This window comes from Dromiciops gliroides, chromosome 2 (genome assembly GCF_019393635.1).
Source record: "Dromiciops gliroides isolate mDroGli1 chromosome 2, mDroGli1.pri, whole genome shotgun sequence".
In the NCBI taxonomy this organism is placed as follows: domain Eukaryota; kingdom Metazoa; phylum Chordata; class Mammalia; order Microbiotheria; family Microbiotheriidae; genus Dromiciops; species Dromiciops gliroides.
Window position 1 is genome coordinate 421,960,196 of NC_057862.1, and position 16,887 is coordinate 421,977,082.

Consider the following 16,887-nt stretch of genomic DNA (forward strand, 5'->3'; position numbering starts at 1 on the left):
TGACAGTGTCCTTCCTCAAACATGTCACACCCAGAATTGAATATGACTTTCCAGATGTGTTCTCACTAGGGAAGAACATCACGTTCTGCATTCTGGACACTAATTCTTTGGTTGTTCTTTTGACTGAATTTGAAGTCTTAAGACTGGACTTTCTGAAAACTTATCCAAGATGATTGGATAATGTTTCATTTATAATCTCTCAGTGTGAGATTAATAAGAGCCAATGTCCATTGAATTTCTCCAGGATGGTATGAATATTATACTCAAAATTATAAAAGTCTGAGCTTGAGCTAGGGGGCTCTTTAAAGAACATCTAAAGTCTAATCCTAATATTTTACAGGTAAAGAAGTGAGGCCCTAATAGCTCCATGTCTCTTTATACACTGGACTCTGAAGATTCCAAAACAAAGATGTGTTTGGTATTTGAGAATCTGAATGTACATTTCTGACACTACCGTACTGTAATCTCCCAAAGAGTAGGGACTGGGTCTTACATAAACTTTGAATTGTACCCAATGACCACTTAATAAATGCTTCCTGAATGAAGGCTGGATAGATATTGTAATGATTGGAATGACGCCACCTACTGGAGACTTGCTGTGGAGAGCTCCACCATGAGGAAAATGCCTCAGAGGCATTGTGGCTTTTCCTTGGCGTCAGGAAATGACGCTTGCTCATGGGTGCTGTCTATCAAGTCTACCAGCCAATCAACTGGAGGAGCCTCCTATGGTCTGGGAGGAGACAGGAAGGAGGAAAGGGAGCCTGCGCAGAGAGCGCGGGCCTTTTTGGCTTCCGGACTTGATGGTGGCGGCGGCAGAGGACTTCACAGGAGATTTGAGGAAAGATAGGAATGCCAGACTGTTAGAATTCTGTTCTCAATCTTTTTCTTTCTATTTTCCAATAAACCCTTAAAAACCTAAACTCGTTTTATCAGTGATTTTTAGTCAGTTTCCCCCAAACTGGGGGAACACATTAGAATCCACATTTAGAATCTTAAATTACACAATATGGTGTGGTAGAAAATCAGCTACAGTTGGAGTCAGACTTGGGTTTGAATACTGCCTTAATATTTGTCAGGGGAGAATTGAAACTCCTCTGACCTCAGTTTCCTAATCTGGAAAAGATGGATAATAATGCCTGCCTACCTCACAGGCTTGTTGTGAAGACAAATGAAAAAAAAATTAAGTCATCTGCCAATCTACCATTTCTTTTTGTTTCTTTTTGTTTTTGCAGGGCAATGAGGGTTAAGTGACTTGCCCAGGGTCACACAGTTAGTAAGTGTCAAGTGTCTGAGGCTGGATTTGAACTCAGGTCTTCCTGAATCCAAGGCCAGTGCTTTATCCACTGCACCACGTAGCTGCCCCCCATCTACCATTTCTTAAGCACCTACTAGATTCAGGTATCATGCTAGGTGCTGAAGATACCTAGACAAAAAATAAACAGTTCCTAACATTGAGAAGTCTACATTCTATTGGATATATGAAAAATACTTTGCAAACTTTAAGGCATTATATAAATATCAGTGATGATGATGATGATGATGATGATGATGATGATGTAAAAGTGCTTTGAAAACCTTAAAGGGCTATATACATGCTGGCTATTACAATGACTACTTATTAGCTGCATGGCTGTGTGTAAGTCACTTTCTTTCTTTGCATCTATAAAATGAAGGAATTGGAACAGATGACCTCCAATGACCGTCCTTGATTTTTAATTCTATGAAGCCCTATGAGTCCTTCTACAAGTTTGAGATAAAGTATATGCACAAAATTGATGTCTCCAATGGATTAATAAAAACAGAAGAAAACCCTGAAAAAATCATGTTGTAATGAATTATAGGCCCAACCATGCAGTAGGGTGAAATATGTCCTGTTTTAGAACTCAAAGGCTCACCAACAGGAGAGATATTTCCTCTGCCATAATCCCTAAAGCCTACTTCCCTGTTCACCATCAACACATCACTAACTTTAAAACAGCTTGATGGGGAAATTGGAGCCCAGCAGAGGCCTGTATCAGGTAAATGACCTCTGATCCATGACCACTTTCCTTCCCAGGGTAAGTTTATTCACTGTGGATTAGAAATGAGGATCACAGCATCAAATTTACTTCAAGAATCTATTACTTCCTCTATGCGGATACTCCCTCTACTGATTCCAGTCTCAGGACCCTCCATACTTTAATGGCCTTCAAGAGTTCCTATGATTGAAAAAATTAATCATTAATTACCCAGTCCTCTGGTGATAAACTCCTTAATGGTTTGGTGATCTGATGGGCAGAACCGTTCACAACAACAACTGACATTTATATAGTGTTCTACAGTTTGTGAGAAGCAACATCGTATAGTAGATAGAGAGCTGGCCTCAAAACCAAGAAGACCTGCATTCAAAACCTGCCACAGACACTTATTAGCTGTGTGACCCTGGGCAAGGCACTTAACCTCTGCCTGCCCTAGTTTCCTAAACAATAAAAAAGAGGATAGTAAAAGCACCTACCCATAAGTTGTTTAGGATAAAATGAAATATTTGTAAAGTTCTTAAGTGCTTTCTCCCTTCCTCCTTCTCATGCCCCACCAAGGGTCTAAGACTGTAAGTTGTAGAGAAGATGCCAATTTGTAAGGGTAGAGGTAGACTCCTCAGCTGGGAGTTCCCTATGCCAATTGAAATCACAGGTACCATCCCTAACTCTATCTCCTTCTAATATTACAAAGTGTTTTTACAGACATTATCTTACTCAGTCTTCATAAAAGTCCTGGCAAGTAAGTGCAGTTATTGAGCACTTACTATGCAGCAGAAACTGTGCTAAGCCCGGAAGATACAAAGATGGGCAAAAATACTTCCTTTCCCCATGGAGCTCCCCTTTTAATGGAGGAGATGAAGATGGAAATAACTAGATACATATACAGAGTAAATGGAAAACAATCACAATAGGGTAACCAGGAAAGGCATCCTGCAGAAGGGAGGATTTGAGCTGAGTTTTGAAGGAAGCCCAGGAAACTAAAGAAAGGAGGGAGAGAATTTCAGGCATATGAGACAGCCAATGCAAAGGCATGGAGTTGGGAGAAAATATCCATGTGGATAAAAAGTACAGGTCCTTGAATTATTGAAGATGTTGAATTATCACTTACATTGTAAGGTTTTAGATGTAAAATGGTGTGTTACCCATTTTTTCAGGCATTAAATAAATGTTTGTTGAACTGAATGGAATGAGCTATTTGACAAATCATGAACTCTCCACCATGGAAAGGATAGCACAAGTGGCCAACCATCTGTTAGGCATGGTAGAGAAGAGATTCCTACACTCCCCCAGACTAGACTGAATATCTCCTAAGGCCTTTTCCAGCTCTTAAGATTACATGAATTTTATGCATTTCAGGTGAGGGTAGACCAGTGGAGTATTGCGCATGGAGTCAGAAGTTCCAAGTTGGAGTCCTAACAAAGAATAAAGTCCAACACAATATTCTACTAAAAGGACTTTCTGGGGGACATAATACAATTAGATTCTAATATGTTAAGTTCCTTTTATGTGATAAAAGCAGTGCTTACTGTCAGAGATCATGTAACCCAAGAGGTCTAATATACAAGTAATTACAATATACAGGTGGGAATATAAGTGCCGAACATAAAGTGCTATGGGGGAATTAGAGGAAAGAAAGATCCCATTTGGCTGTGGAAACAGGGATAGAAATCTGAGAAAGTATCATGGAGATAAGTGCATTTACACACGTCTCTGAACTTGGGGAGGACTAGGGCAGTAGCAATGCCAGGGAAGGGTGGGATGAAATGATCCTTCTTTTATTTTGGACAGAAACTATTATCACTCCATACATAAAGTATCAGAATATTAAGACACTGTGGAACACTTGAAGACAGCTGTCATATCTTCTATTATTCTTTTCTTATCTAGGATAACTCTTCAACCAACCCTCCCTCTATGGAATGCAAAGATTTTCCAACCATCCTGGAACCCTCCTTTGGACCGTGACAGCTTGTTGACTCATCTTCTTAAAATGTGGCACTTAGAATTGGCCCCAGTCGGGGCGGCTAGGTGGCGCAGAGGATAAAGCACCGGCCCTGGATTCAGGAGTACCTGAGTTCAAATCCGGCCTCAGACACTTAACACTTACTAGTTGTGTGACCCTGGGCAAGTCACTTAACCCCCATTGCCCTGAGCAAAAAAAAAAGAATTGGCCCCAATCTTCCAGGTTTGTTTTGAGTTGGATGGGATCTTAATTGGGCCATCCCAGACCTGATCTGGACACTAATGCAGCCCAACACAGTGCTTCTCAACATGTGGCCCAGGGACCCCTAAGGATCTCCAAGACTTGTTCAGGGCATCTGGGAGGCAAAACTATTTCCATAATTAATACTAAGATGTTTTAACTGTGAATACAGCAAACACCAATAGATATGACCCATATAAATGAAAATTCTTTGTGGTGGGGGGGACTCCTCAATAATTTGGTGCTGAGACCAAATCGTTTGAGAACCACTAGCCTAAGATTATACCAGCCATGTCACACTGTTGACTCTCGTTGAGATTTTAGTTCAATAAATCCACTCAGATCCCTCAGACAAGTTGTGTTTAGACATAGTGCCCCCTTCTGGAACCCAATATATTCCTGTTAAGTTTCATCTTACTACATTTGGTCCAATGTTCTGGCCTATTGAGCTCTTTTTGAAGAATGACTCCATCATCCAGTTGGTTGTCATGCTTTCCAGTTTTCTATCACTTGAAAAGTTGATAAGCATGCTATCTGTTCCTTTTAGCAAACGCTTTGAGCCATACCAAATCTAAAACTATATTATAAAATGGCAGTCATCAAAACTATTTGGTATTGGCTAAGAAATAGAGTGGTGGGTCACTGGAATAGAGTAGAAACACGAGACACAGTAGTAAATTACTATAGCAATCTAATGTTTGATAAACCCAAAGACTCCAGCTTCTAGGACAAGTACTCACTATCTGAACAAAATTGCTGGGAAAACTGGAAAACAATACATCAGAAACTAGGTACAGACCAACATCTTATACCATATATCAAAATATGGTCAAAATGGGTACATGATTTAGGGTGATACCATATGCAAATTAGGAGAAGAACAGTTTATCTTTCAGATGTAAGGAGAGAAGAAGAATTTATGACCAAATAAGAGACAGAATATTATGAAATGCAAAATAGATACGTTTGATTACTTTAAATTAAAAAGGTTTTGTACAAACAGAACAAATGAAGCCAAGATTAGAAGGAAAGCAGAAAGCTGGGAAACAATTTTTACAGTCAATGTTTCTAAAAAAGGACTAATTTCTAAAATATATAGAGAAGTGAATCAAATTTATAAGATTACAAGTCATTCCCCAATTGAGAAATGGTTAAAGAATATGAACAGGTAGTTTTCAGATGAAGAAATTAAAGCTATCTTTAGTCATATAAAAATGTTCTAAATTGATTAGAGAAATGCAAATTAAAACTCTGAGGTACCATCTCATATCCATCAGATTGGCTAATATGACCAAAAAAGAGAAAATGATTAATGTTGGAGAAGATGTAGGAAAATTGGAATGAATTGGAATGAATTGTTGGTGGAGCTGTGAACTGACCCAACCATTCTGAAGAACAATTTGGAACCATGACCAAAGGGTTATCAAATTGTACATACCTGTTGACCCAACAATACCACTACTAGGTCTGTATCCCAAAGAGATCATAAAAAAAGGCAAAAGAACCCATATGTACAAAAATATTTACAGCAGCTCTTTTTGTCATGGCAAAGAACTGGAAATTGAGGGGATGCCCATCAATTGGGGAATGAATGAACAAGTTGTGGTATGCGAATGTAATGGAATACTATCGTGCTATAAGAAATGATGAACAGGTAAGATTTTTTGGGGGGGGTTGAGGCAATTGGGGTTAAGTGACTTGCCCAAGGTCACACAGCTAGTAAGTGTCAAGTGTCTGAAGCCTGATTTGAACTTAGGAACTTAGGTTCTCCTGACTCCAGGGCTGGTGCTCTATCCACTGTGCCACCTAGCTGCCCTGAGCAGGTAGATTTTAGAAAAACCTGGAAAGACTTAAACAGACTGAGTGAAGTGAGCAGAACTAGGAGAACATTGTACACAGTAACACTGTGTGATGATCAGCTGTGATAGACTTTGTTCTTCTCAGCAATTCAATGATCCAAGACAATTCCAAAAGACTCATGATGGAAAATGCTCTCCACATCCAGAAAAAGAACGGTGGAATACGAATGCAGATTAAAGCATACTATTTTCACTTTTATTTTTTCTTTCTTGAGGTTTTTCCCCTTTGTTCTGATTCTTCTTTCACAACATGACTAATGTGGAAATACGTTTAACATGATTGTACATATATAACCTATTAGATTGGTTGCTGCCTTGGGGAGGGAGGATTAAAGGAAGGGAGGGAGAAAAATATGGAAGCCAAAATATTGTAAAAATGAATGTTGACAACTATCTTTACACCCAACTGGAAAAAATACTATTAAGATGGGGAAAAAAGCTTTGGTAAAATACTAACCAGCACAAATCAAGGCAATTTGCTGTGAGCTCCCTCATCTCCCTATTCCATATCTCAAGATCCTTCTGCATCATCTTCCATTCTCTCCTTTTTTAATCCACTTGCTGAATAAAACATAGCTCTTCCCATTGCCAAGAGAACACCTTGATTTGTGCTTCTGACCTAACATGCTTTTGTTTACCCTGGGACTTTGTCTCTTCAATCACATCCTCTCTCTCTCCCCTTTTCAAGAGCTGTTTTACTAGTCCCTTCCTGCTGACTACACATACTTCATACCTTGTAATTCTATTCCACATCTTTCTGTAAGTCTTCCACAAAGGATCCACCCAAGAAATATCATTTTTCCTATTTTACAGATGAGGAAGTTAAGGTTTACAGCGAGAATGAGACCTGCTCAAGGTCACAGCTACTTAAGTGTTGAGGCTGGGATTTGAATTCAGATCTCTTAACTCCATGATTAGGACTCTTTCCCCCAATTCCATTCTGCTCCTCTTGAATGCCAGGCAGAAGCATTTGGCATTTGGTTGATATTTACTGCATGCTACTTCTATTATTAGCCAAGTTAATAAACATTTATTAAGTGCCTACTATGTACTACAACTGATGCTAGTTCACATCCAGAGAGTGTTTTCTTCTCAATAGCCCTGGGATGTAGGAAGTATAAGATTTACTCTTCCTATTTTATAGATGAGGAAACTTGGGCAAAGAGAAGTTGAGTGACTTGCCCAAGGTTACATAGCTGATAAGTAGAGAGCCAGGTCTCAGGTCATTTGTTGTTGAAGTCCACTGTTTTTTTTCACTATATACTATACTGTTTCTCCAGTAAAATGTTATCCCCAGCATCTAGCATGCATGGTGCCTTGCACATAGTCAGCACTTAATAAATGCTTGATTAATTGCACTGAATCTAAGAACATGCTGTAGTTCTCTCCAAAAGAAGGATAGTTTGAGTTTCACTTCCTACTAGACAATACCCAGAGTCTTTGTAGGTCTTCTGTCTGTGGCAACCAGGGGCCAATGTTTTTAGGGAATAGAATGATGTATTTTGGAAACTTTTCTAGTGTGTAAGTCATTCTTCAATGATGTCTGGTTTATTTTTCCTAAATATAACACTTGGAACTTACTCATATAATTTGTCTCTTTTCTACCTATAAGTAATCATGCATAACAAAAAGGTACAAATTCTGGACAATAGTCCCACAGTTGTACCCCAGAGTTTTTGTTTTGTTGGGTTTTTTTTTTAAATCTCTGAGTGGGTTGCCATCTGGTCCTGGTGATGTGCTTGTCAATTAGGCCTAGAACATCACAGCCCTATGCCATTATTTGATCTAGTACCTCTGATCTGTCATCAGATCATGCCTTCAAAAGACCATTATGGAATCCCGCTAATGTTTCCCTCAGTGGAGACTAAAGTGAAGGCCTTATTTAATCTCTTTGATGCCTTTTTTTTTTTTTTTACCATTTTCCCAATCACGAAACACAACTTTTTGCCCCATGAGCATAACTAGTTCAATTTAATTCAACGTATATTCATTAACTGTCTATGATTTATAAGACACACTATGCTAAGGGTTCAGAGATGGAAAATAACAGATTCTCTGCCCTTACAGAGCTTACAACAAAGGGGCATATACAATGTCATTAATTAATGAATACAAATACATTTTTCTAGTGATTTGATATCAACAAATTTTTCCATAAGGGTCTTGTGAGGTAGGGTACACAAAATGGGAAAACCCTAAGGGCCTATAACCTGAGGCAAGGGAGTTTAGCAGAAGGAAAACAACAGATTTGATATGGATTAAGAACAAAGTCCCTTCAACCCAGAAACTGTGTTGGACGCAAATTTGATAGATTTCACATTAGTTTGGTTTGGAATGTGGACAATCCAGAATCCGGTATTCAGAAAAATTGTTTTGTATTTTTGCTGTTTGGTTTTTGCCTTGGTTTCTCAATAAAACTTCTTTTTAAAACTTCAAACTATAATGGAGAGAATTGGAACTGATTATGAGCTCTGTTGCTAATAAGTCTCATGACATTAGGCCAATTACTTTCCTCCTCTCTGGGCGTATAAAACGAAAGTCTCTTCTGGCTCTAATATTTTGTTTTCTAAAGTTCCTTCCAACTTGACAAGACCATTTCTGACCAATGTGGAGTGCAGGAAGGATTTTTCTACCATGGGTTGGTCACAGGCAAAGAAATAGAAATTAAGGCACCTCTAGTGGCCAGAAGTTGCATTATATGGTGAGGTTAAGATCTCCAGACTCAACCTTGGAAGGCTGGAGGAAGGAAGGACTGTATGGGGAGCAGATGAGCAGAAAGAGAGAGAATAGGCACAAACCCCAAAGAATCCTGGGAGTAAAGGCAGCATATACTTTGTAGTTGTTGACTGAGTGCTATCACCTATCCCAACTCTGGCGGGGGGGGGGGTGTCACCTATACTAAAACTACTTAAACTTTGGGTCTCAATTCCATATGGGTCATGTAACTAAATGTGGGGGTCTTGAAAAATCTGGCAACAGCAAAAGGTTATGTATACCTATGTTATATACCTATATATTTGGTGACGCATAAAAATTTCTTGGGTGAAAAGGGGTTACCAGTAGAAAAAGTTTAAAAAGCCCTGCTCTATACCACTTTCTTGGTCAAGATTTCTGTTTGTTTTCCCCAACTATACCTTGTCTCATGAAATAGTTAAGGAGTTTAGGTAGCTGACTAAAGCATACCTTCCTCTGATTTTCCTTGTATGCTTGATTTTTTGGACACCGTGTGCCCAAGCACACACATACAGAGTCACACACATAAATACAGACACAGACACACATATACATACACCCCCACCCCCACCCCAGGATTCCTTAGTTTCCACCTAGGTGTTTTTAAACAGTTTCCAGGTTTCCTGTGAGGTATTACATTTCCTTTCCCCAACTGATGTCTGCATCTTGTTTTAGTTCTTTTTTCTAAAACTGAGTAACTGAGTGATAGATTTTTTTGGGGGGGTTCCTCCCCTACCTTGTATCCCCAAATGATGACATAGTTATACCTTGGGTTAGTATTACAAAGTGAGTCATGTACAGATCTTATACCAAGTCGTTCTGAATTTTACTTTTTGAATTTTGAATTTATTTAGAATAAAGTATGAAAGATTCCTTTTTGTTTGGGGTTTCCCCACCTACCTCTTCCTGAGATCATCTGTTTGTCCTCTCTAATGGCTGCATCTTATCCCATACCGAAAAACATTTTGTGAATCTGTGAAGCTAATGGATATCTCTGGCCTCACTAGAGACACAGCCAACACTAGAGAGGAAATCAGTGGACCATAAGAGCCAGATGAACCAGTAATCTAACATTACAGCCAAGAAAACCACTGTAGCCTTGGTATGCCTTAAGAGAGGCAGAATATTCCAAACAATAGAGATTGACCCACTGCACTTGGCTCTAGTCTACACTACATCCAGAGTCCAGTGCTCAGTGCCCACAGTATTGTAGAAACAACTAAGGCTGTTTGGCCTGGAGAAAAAGAGACTTAAGTCTTGGAAAGGTTGCCATATGAAAGAGGGATTAGGCTTGTTTTTGGTGTCAGAGAACAGAAATAAAAGTGACATGTGGAAATTATAGAGAAGTGGATTTTGGCTTAATATAATGAAAGAAATCCTAAAATTAGATGCAGCTAGGTGGCGCAATGGAGACAGCGCTGGGTTTGGCGTCAGGAACTCATCTTTCTGAGTTCAAATCTGGCTTCAGACATTTCCTAGCTGTGTGACTCTGGGCAAGTCACTTAACCCTGTTTGTGCTTCAGTTTCCTCATCTGTAAAAGGAGCTGGAGAAGGAAATGGCAAATCGCCCTAGTAATCTTTGCCAAGAAAACCCCAAATGGACACAACTGAAAAATAACTGAGCAACATGAAGAGAATAGAATGCTTCAGAAGGTAGTGAAATCTCCATCGCTAGAGGTCCCAGAATAATAAAGCTACAAGGGACCTTAGAAATTATGGAGTGCAAGTTTCTCGTTTCAAACAGGTGGAAAGGCCCAGAGCAGGTAAGCAATGTGCCTGTGGTTGCAGAGGTAGTAGAGAAATTCAGTAACAGAACAAAGAATTTGAAATCGAATGCTCTTCAACACACAATGATGTATGTTAATAACAGTAGCTTAACGTGTAATCGTCTGAATTTCATAGGACCGTAGATTTAGAGTTGGAAGGGATCTTAGCCTCCAATCCCTTAACGGTCAGGGAAGACGATACAGAAAAATGACTGCTGGAAGAAAGTGGACGAGAAATATGCATTCCCTCGTGGGGGCAGCTCTTTCTGACACACTCTATGGCTCTGCCATCTCATCGCTGGGGGCATTCCTTAGAGTGCCTTCTCAGCAGGTGTGATTCCATGGGCTTCCAAAGAAGAGCTCTGCAAGACTAGCTCCAAAGCCACCTCCTGCACAAGGTCTTTCCTGGTTCCATACCCCCCATAGTGTGAGCGCCCACTCCCTTGAAATTACCTTGCATTTTTTTTTGTACGTACTTTATGTGTGCATGTTGTCTCCCCACACAGAATGCAAACATCCTGAGGAGAGACACCTTCATTTGAATTTTTGTATCCCCAGTGCCCGGAACATCTTAGTAAGTATTTGTGGAATGACTAGAGGTCTCCTTGGGGGGTCTTTTAATGCAACACTTAGGCATGTGACTTCCCAGCAGAAGCCAAACAACCACTTTCTGGTGATGATCTGCTGGGGGGTGTGGGGAAAGGGGTGGAATAGATGCTGCCTAGGTCCATTCTAGTCTGGATTCAGCCACCAACTTGCTGTATGACCTTGATCGAGTCACTCCTCCCACCATGGACCTCAGCTTCCTTATCCATAAAACTTCATGAGATTTGTTGAGAGGATTTCCGATTGGGTAGGGGTTAGGCTAGATGTCTTCTGGAGTTCCTTCTGATCGTGATTCTGTAATGAGGTTGCCTCTAGGGCACTCTTCCAGCTCCTAAGACATGAACATCTTCAAACCCTGATAATGATTAAGGGGAGGTTGTTCCTCTGCTCCCCACCCCCTCAGCACTCTCATAATACACTAAGAAGCCTGCCTCTCATTTTCCTTCAGCCTTTGTGGTAGTTTTTTAACAAAACGCTGATACACGGCATCGGAACAACCCATGGCAGATGAAGCAAAGATGTGCCAAAGGCTCAGTAGCGCAATTAGCATTCTCCTAAACAAACGAGCTTCAACAGAGCTGTAATTAAGCAGGCCTGTAATTAAGTATATGCCCTTTATCATAACGATCATGCTTAAAAATGGCGTGATGCATGGAACTCTGTTATTAATGCTGTAATCCCAAAGTGAAGTGCAGTACATAGAAATCAGAGTGTCAGGCCCGTCACCAAACTGTTTGTAAAATACATTAGAGAAAAAAATCGGAAAACAATGAGCTATTCAACTGTTCTTTTTACAATCAGGCACTGGAAGTCAAGAGGATCCCAAATGCTTACGGATCTTAGAAGGTTTAAACAAATAAAGAACTAGTGTGGCATTGCATTTGTTCCTGCTCCCTCCCCTTATTTTCTCACCCCCAAGGAAGAAATGGAAGGGAAAAGATTGGTTTTCCAGATAACCCAAATACCTGTGCTTGCTCTACAGTAGATGTTCCGCAGAAAACCGGTCCAATCTACCTGCTGCATTTGTTTAGACATAAAACTGGCATCCTGCTGCCCCCAGACTGCTCTGCCATGAATCTACTTCTTCCCAGCATGATAGGAAAGGAGACCAATGCTGGGATCCTATCTGAACTGTAACTTCCACTGCCAGGGAAGGCCTGCAGTCATCCCCCCTTTCTTCCCTCTAAATCCATACCTCGTGACTTTTGATAGTGGGACATAAAAGCACTGGGTATGGTACCTCAGGATCTGTGTTCAAGTTATGGATCTGCTACGACCTGTGTGACTTCGGGAAAGCAACTTCCTCATTCTGGGTCTGAGCTTCTTCCTCCATAAATGAGAGGGGCTGGTTTCCATGATATCTGACATCACTTCCAGTGTTGAATCACAGAATCTATTCATTTACAATAACACCTAGAGTAACCCAACTAGTCTTTAATAATGGTTCACAATTTAGATTTATATTTGGTGCAGACCTGTGATTTCATTGATACAGGGAATTCCAAATGAGGAAACATAGAGTCTCAGGGAACTACTTGGAGACAGTAAGAGGTTAAGTGATTTGCCTGAAGTCACACAGCCAAGGACCTGAACACAGGCCCTTCTGACTTCAAGCTTCCTTTTCTGACCACTATATCATGCTGACTCCTCTCTTTTCATAGTCATATGGTTGGTTTACATACTATAATTATCCCTTATTGAAACACTCTTTGCCTGATCACCCATTTATCACATGGCTCTGATGTCACCAACTGTTCCTTCTAATATTTAAGAAGATGGATGTTTACACCTCAGCTATGCTACTTATGACCAGGATGATCTTGAGTGAGGCTATGTCTCCCTCAGGGTAATGGTTTCTTCATTTTTAAAATAAAAGGGTTGAAGGAGATACTAGGAGTTCTGCTTGAACCCACTGGGCAGAATTAGGTGCAATGGGTGAAAAATATAGAGTTGCAAAATTTGGCTGCTCTAGATTAGGAAAAACTTCTTAACAATTAGAGTTGTCCAAAAGTGCAATGGGTTTCTCTGTGAGGTTATGGGTTCCCCTTCTCTAGAAGTGGTCCACTGGAGGCAAGATGACCACTTCTCAGTGGTGTTGTAGACAGGATTCTTAGTCAGGAGGTTCCTTCCAGGCCAGAAATTCTGTGATCCTGTCCTTCCTAGCTCAAAATCCTATTATGCTATGAACATTACAGTTTCCTGGAATCAATTAATAACATTAGGGATGGGGGGTTGCCTATAGTTTCCTGGCTGACAATTTAATTTTCTCATGAGCAGGAAGAGAAGAAGTAATACATTATCAATACATTCATTAAGTTATCACAGTAAGGAGGCCAGGGGCTGATGAGCTGGGGTGGGGGGTAAGGTTGGTCTAAAGCAGTGGCAATAGACAATAATCACGAGAACCATACCTAGTTTTCTTCTTCTAATCTGAGACTGTCTACAAGCAGCGGATTAAAAAACAAACCTGAGTTCAGAACCAGTCTCAGACACTTGACACTTTCTAGCTGTGTGACTCTGGGCAAGTCACTTAACCCTCATTGCCCCACAGAAAAAACAAACAAAAAACAAACAAAACAAACCCAGCAACAAAAAGAAGTCAAACCTTTGGGCTAGTGTTCTATAATTGTCTGTTATACTATATAAATTTTAGAGATGTTGGTTCAGAAAGAAGAAGAGAAGGTGAACCAGGTGAGATGCTCTGTGGTGGAGCAAAGCAGATGCAGGGTCTCATTCTCACGTGTGTCCATTTCTTTGCGTTGTTCGGCTCTTGAGATATCTTGTGTTTGGGGTTATGCTTGCAAGTTTCCTGAGATCCTGGGCACAGAGATGACAGGTTTTGGCAGTGAATGATTCTCTGTCATAGGCTCAGCAAGCAATAGTTGTGCCCCTGACAGCATCTTCTGAGCTGTTCCCCAACCTCTCTGCTGTGCTTGTGTGGAGGGACCCAGCAAGTTGACAGTAGTGGGATTCTGACATTAACACATTATTAAGCAAAAAAACCAAACAAACCAACAAACTCTCACAAATTATATTACTAGAATTTTAGTTGTTATCTGTTTAAGGTAAGTATCAAAGGGTATTAAGTGAATGCAAAGTAATATTACTCCCAAAATATGTTCATAGATGGTAGTGAACAATGTGATTTATTGGCAGGTATTCATTTTCATAATAAAGATAAATGAAAGTAGAGTGGCAGGAAGCCTTTAATTCTGTGTACCGTTAAGCAATGCAACCTGTAAACAGTCTGCTTCACCAACCTTTTCTTTTTTTTTCTTTTTCCTTCTTCCCACTGAATTTCATTTACAAATTCAAAACTTAACCACTATGTGATTTGGGGGGGCAAAATTTGAGTTTATATTTGTCACCATGGGGAAAAAATCATAGAATCCTGGAACCATAGAGATGGAAGGGACTAGAGTAGTTGTCCATTTGAACTCCCAAATGAAGCAGGAATCTTCAACTGTGGTCTTATCGATACTAAGTTTTAAGCAAATGAGCTAAATGTCATTTCTGTCATTCTGGAATAGGAAGTACAATACACCTGTTGAAACATTCAGGAATTAATCATGATACAAATGAGCAAGTTTACTTGAGTGTCTCTAATGTCAATATGTTTTAATGTTGACGTAATGCCATTTGATCATTAAACATGAGAGGCAGAAGGAACCTCAAGGCCACCTGAGTCTAACCCAAACATAAAGCATGAATCCCAGTCTCGAAGGCTCACTCACTCACTCACTCACTCACTCACTCACTCACTCACTCACTCACTCATTCACCAAGCATGAATTAAGAAAAGGAAACTACTGTGAGCAGAACACTCTACTCAGTGCTGGGGAATATAGAAGACTCAAACACAGATAATTACAATATATAACAAACAGTACATGTTAAGTGCACTAGACAGCTGCAGAACAACGTATTATTTGAAGTCTGTGTCGTAAGCATAGCAAGCAACAGTATAGGAAGCACTATGTCTAAGTTGGGGCTTTTTTTGTTTTTTGAGGGGGGGTTGTGTTTTTTTTTTGTGGGATAGTGAGGGTTAAGTGATTTGTCCAGGGTCACACAGCTAGTTAAGTGTCAAGTGTCTGAGGCTGGATTTGAACTCCGGTCCTCCTGAATCCAGGGCCAGTGCTATGTCTAAGTTTTTAATGTGAATATTATTACTGTCATACTAATTTCGGGCAAAAAAATTGAAAATAAAATAACAGGTGGTCATGCTGAAAGTCAGCTCAATCTCTACATGTTTTTACTGACCCTTAGCACCTTGGTGGAATCCCTTAGCATCAAGTGCCAGGGGACAGGACAGAAGAGTATGGGGTTCCTGAAATTCATTTTTCACCTAAGAATGGATTAGTATTCATGCCTTTTGAATAGTACTGTGACTACAAGCTGAACCCACTGTTTCAATGGTCACAGGCATTATATATGTACACTGCTTATGTACAATTCTTAACTTACTGAGTACTTCAGAACTGGAAGTACTCTTAGAAGGGCACCAAGTTCAATCTATACCTGAACAGAATCCCCTCTCTGGCCTCTCTGACAAGGAGTCACCTGGAGCCTGCTGGAAGAGCCTTCAGTGATTTAGACCACCAAGATAACCTAGCCTCCTTTTGGACACCCCCGTTTTACGGGCCAAAACCTGCCTCTATCTCACTTCCACCTTATTACTTCCAATTTTGATTTTCGGGGCCAAGGAAAGTAAGTCTAATCCCTTCCTGAGACAGCTCAGAAGCAGTTCTCCTCTGAAAATTCTTCTTTGATATGTCTAGTTATAAATGTGCTAATTTTACTCAAATTACCTTGAATTTATTTATATGCATACATATTATTTTGGTAAAATAGCAGCCCATTAAGGATAGAGACTATTTTTATATCTCAGCACCTAGAGCAGTACCTTGCACATAAAAGGTGCTTAATAAATGTTTGTTGGGTTGAATTGCACAGGACAGACCCTTAAATAAAAGAGAATATCTCTCATGGCCCCATTGGGTCTTCTTTCTTCCAGGTTAAATGTCACTTTAGTTCTTTGTTTTGATCTTCTAAACACATAGTTCTTACTTCCCTCACTCTCCTTCCTGATCTCCTGTAAGCACAGTCCAATTTACCAACATATCCTATTTTAAAAAGTGATATCTAGAATTGAACATAACAATCAAAATGTGGTCTTTCGAGACAGAGAAAAGAAGGGATTGTTGTTGTTCAGTCTTCTTTTGGTGTCTGCCTTTCCATGACCCCTTTTGGGGCTTTCTTGGCAAAGACACTAGAGTGTCCTGCCATTTCCTTCTCCAGCACAACTTACAGATGAGGAAACTGAGACAAATGGGGTGACGGCCAGGGCCACAAAGTTAGTAAGTGACAGAGGCCACATTTGAGCTCAGGCTTTCCTGACTCCAGGCCTGGTGTTCTATCCACTGAACCACTCAGTTGCCCTAAAGAAGGGACGCCCCCTCGCTAACTGTGCATACTTGACTATTGTTCATTTATGAAAAGATCACTATATCTTGCCTCTGGAACACTCAGGAAAACCTGTAATTGTTTGAAGGAGATCCATCTAAACTGCCCACCATGGAAAAAGAAAGTAGGTGGGAAAAAAGTGGATGAAAAATACACATTGCTTAGCTGGTGACACGCTTAGCTGGATGACTAGCCCATTGAATTAGTCTATCAACATATGTACCTTGGCCAGGCGCTGC

General features: G+C 40.2%; 1 protein-coding gene across 6 annotated transcripts in view; it reads right to left on the reverse strand.

Annotated features, from left to right (window-relative positions):
- MVB12B (multivesicular body subunit 12B) overlaps positions 1-16,887 on the reverse strand; it is a 329,258-nt gene that overhangs the window by 57,819 nt on the left and 254,552 nt on the right. The gene's annotated exons all lie outside the window — the stretch shown is intronic.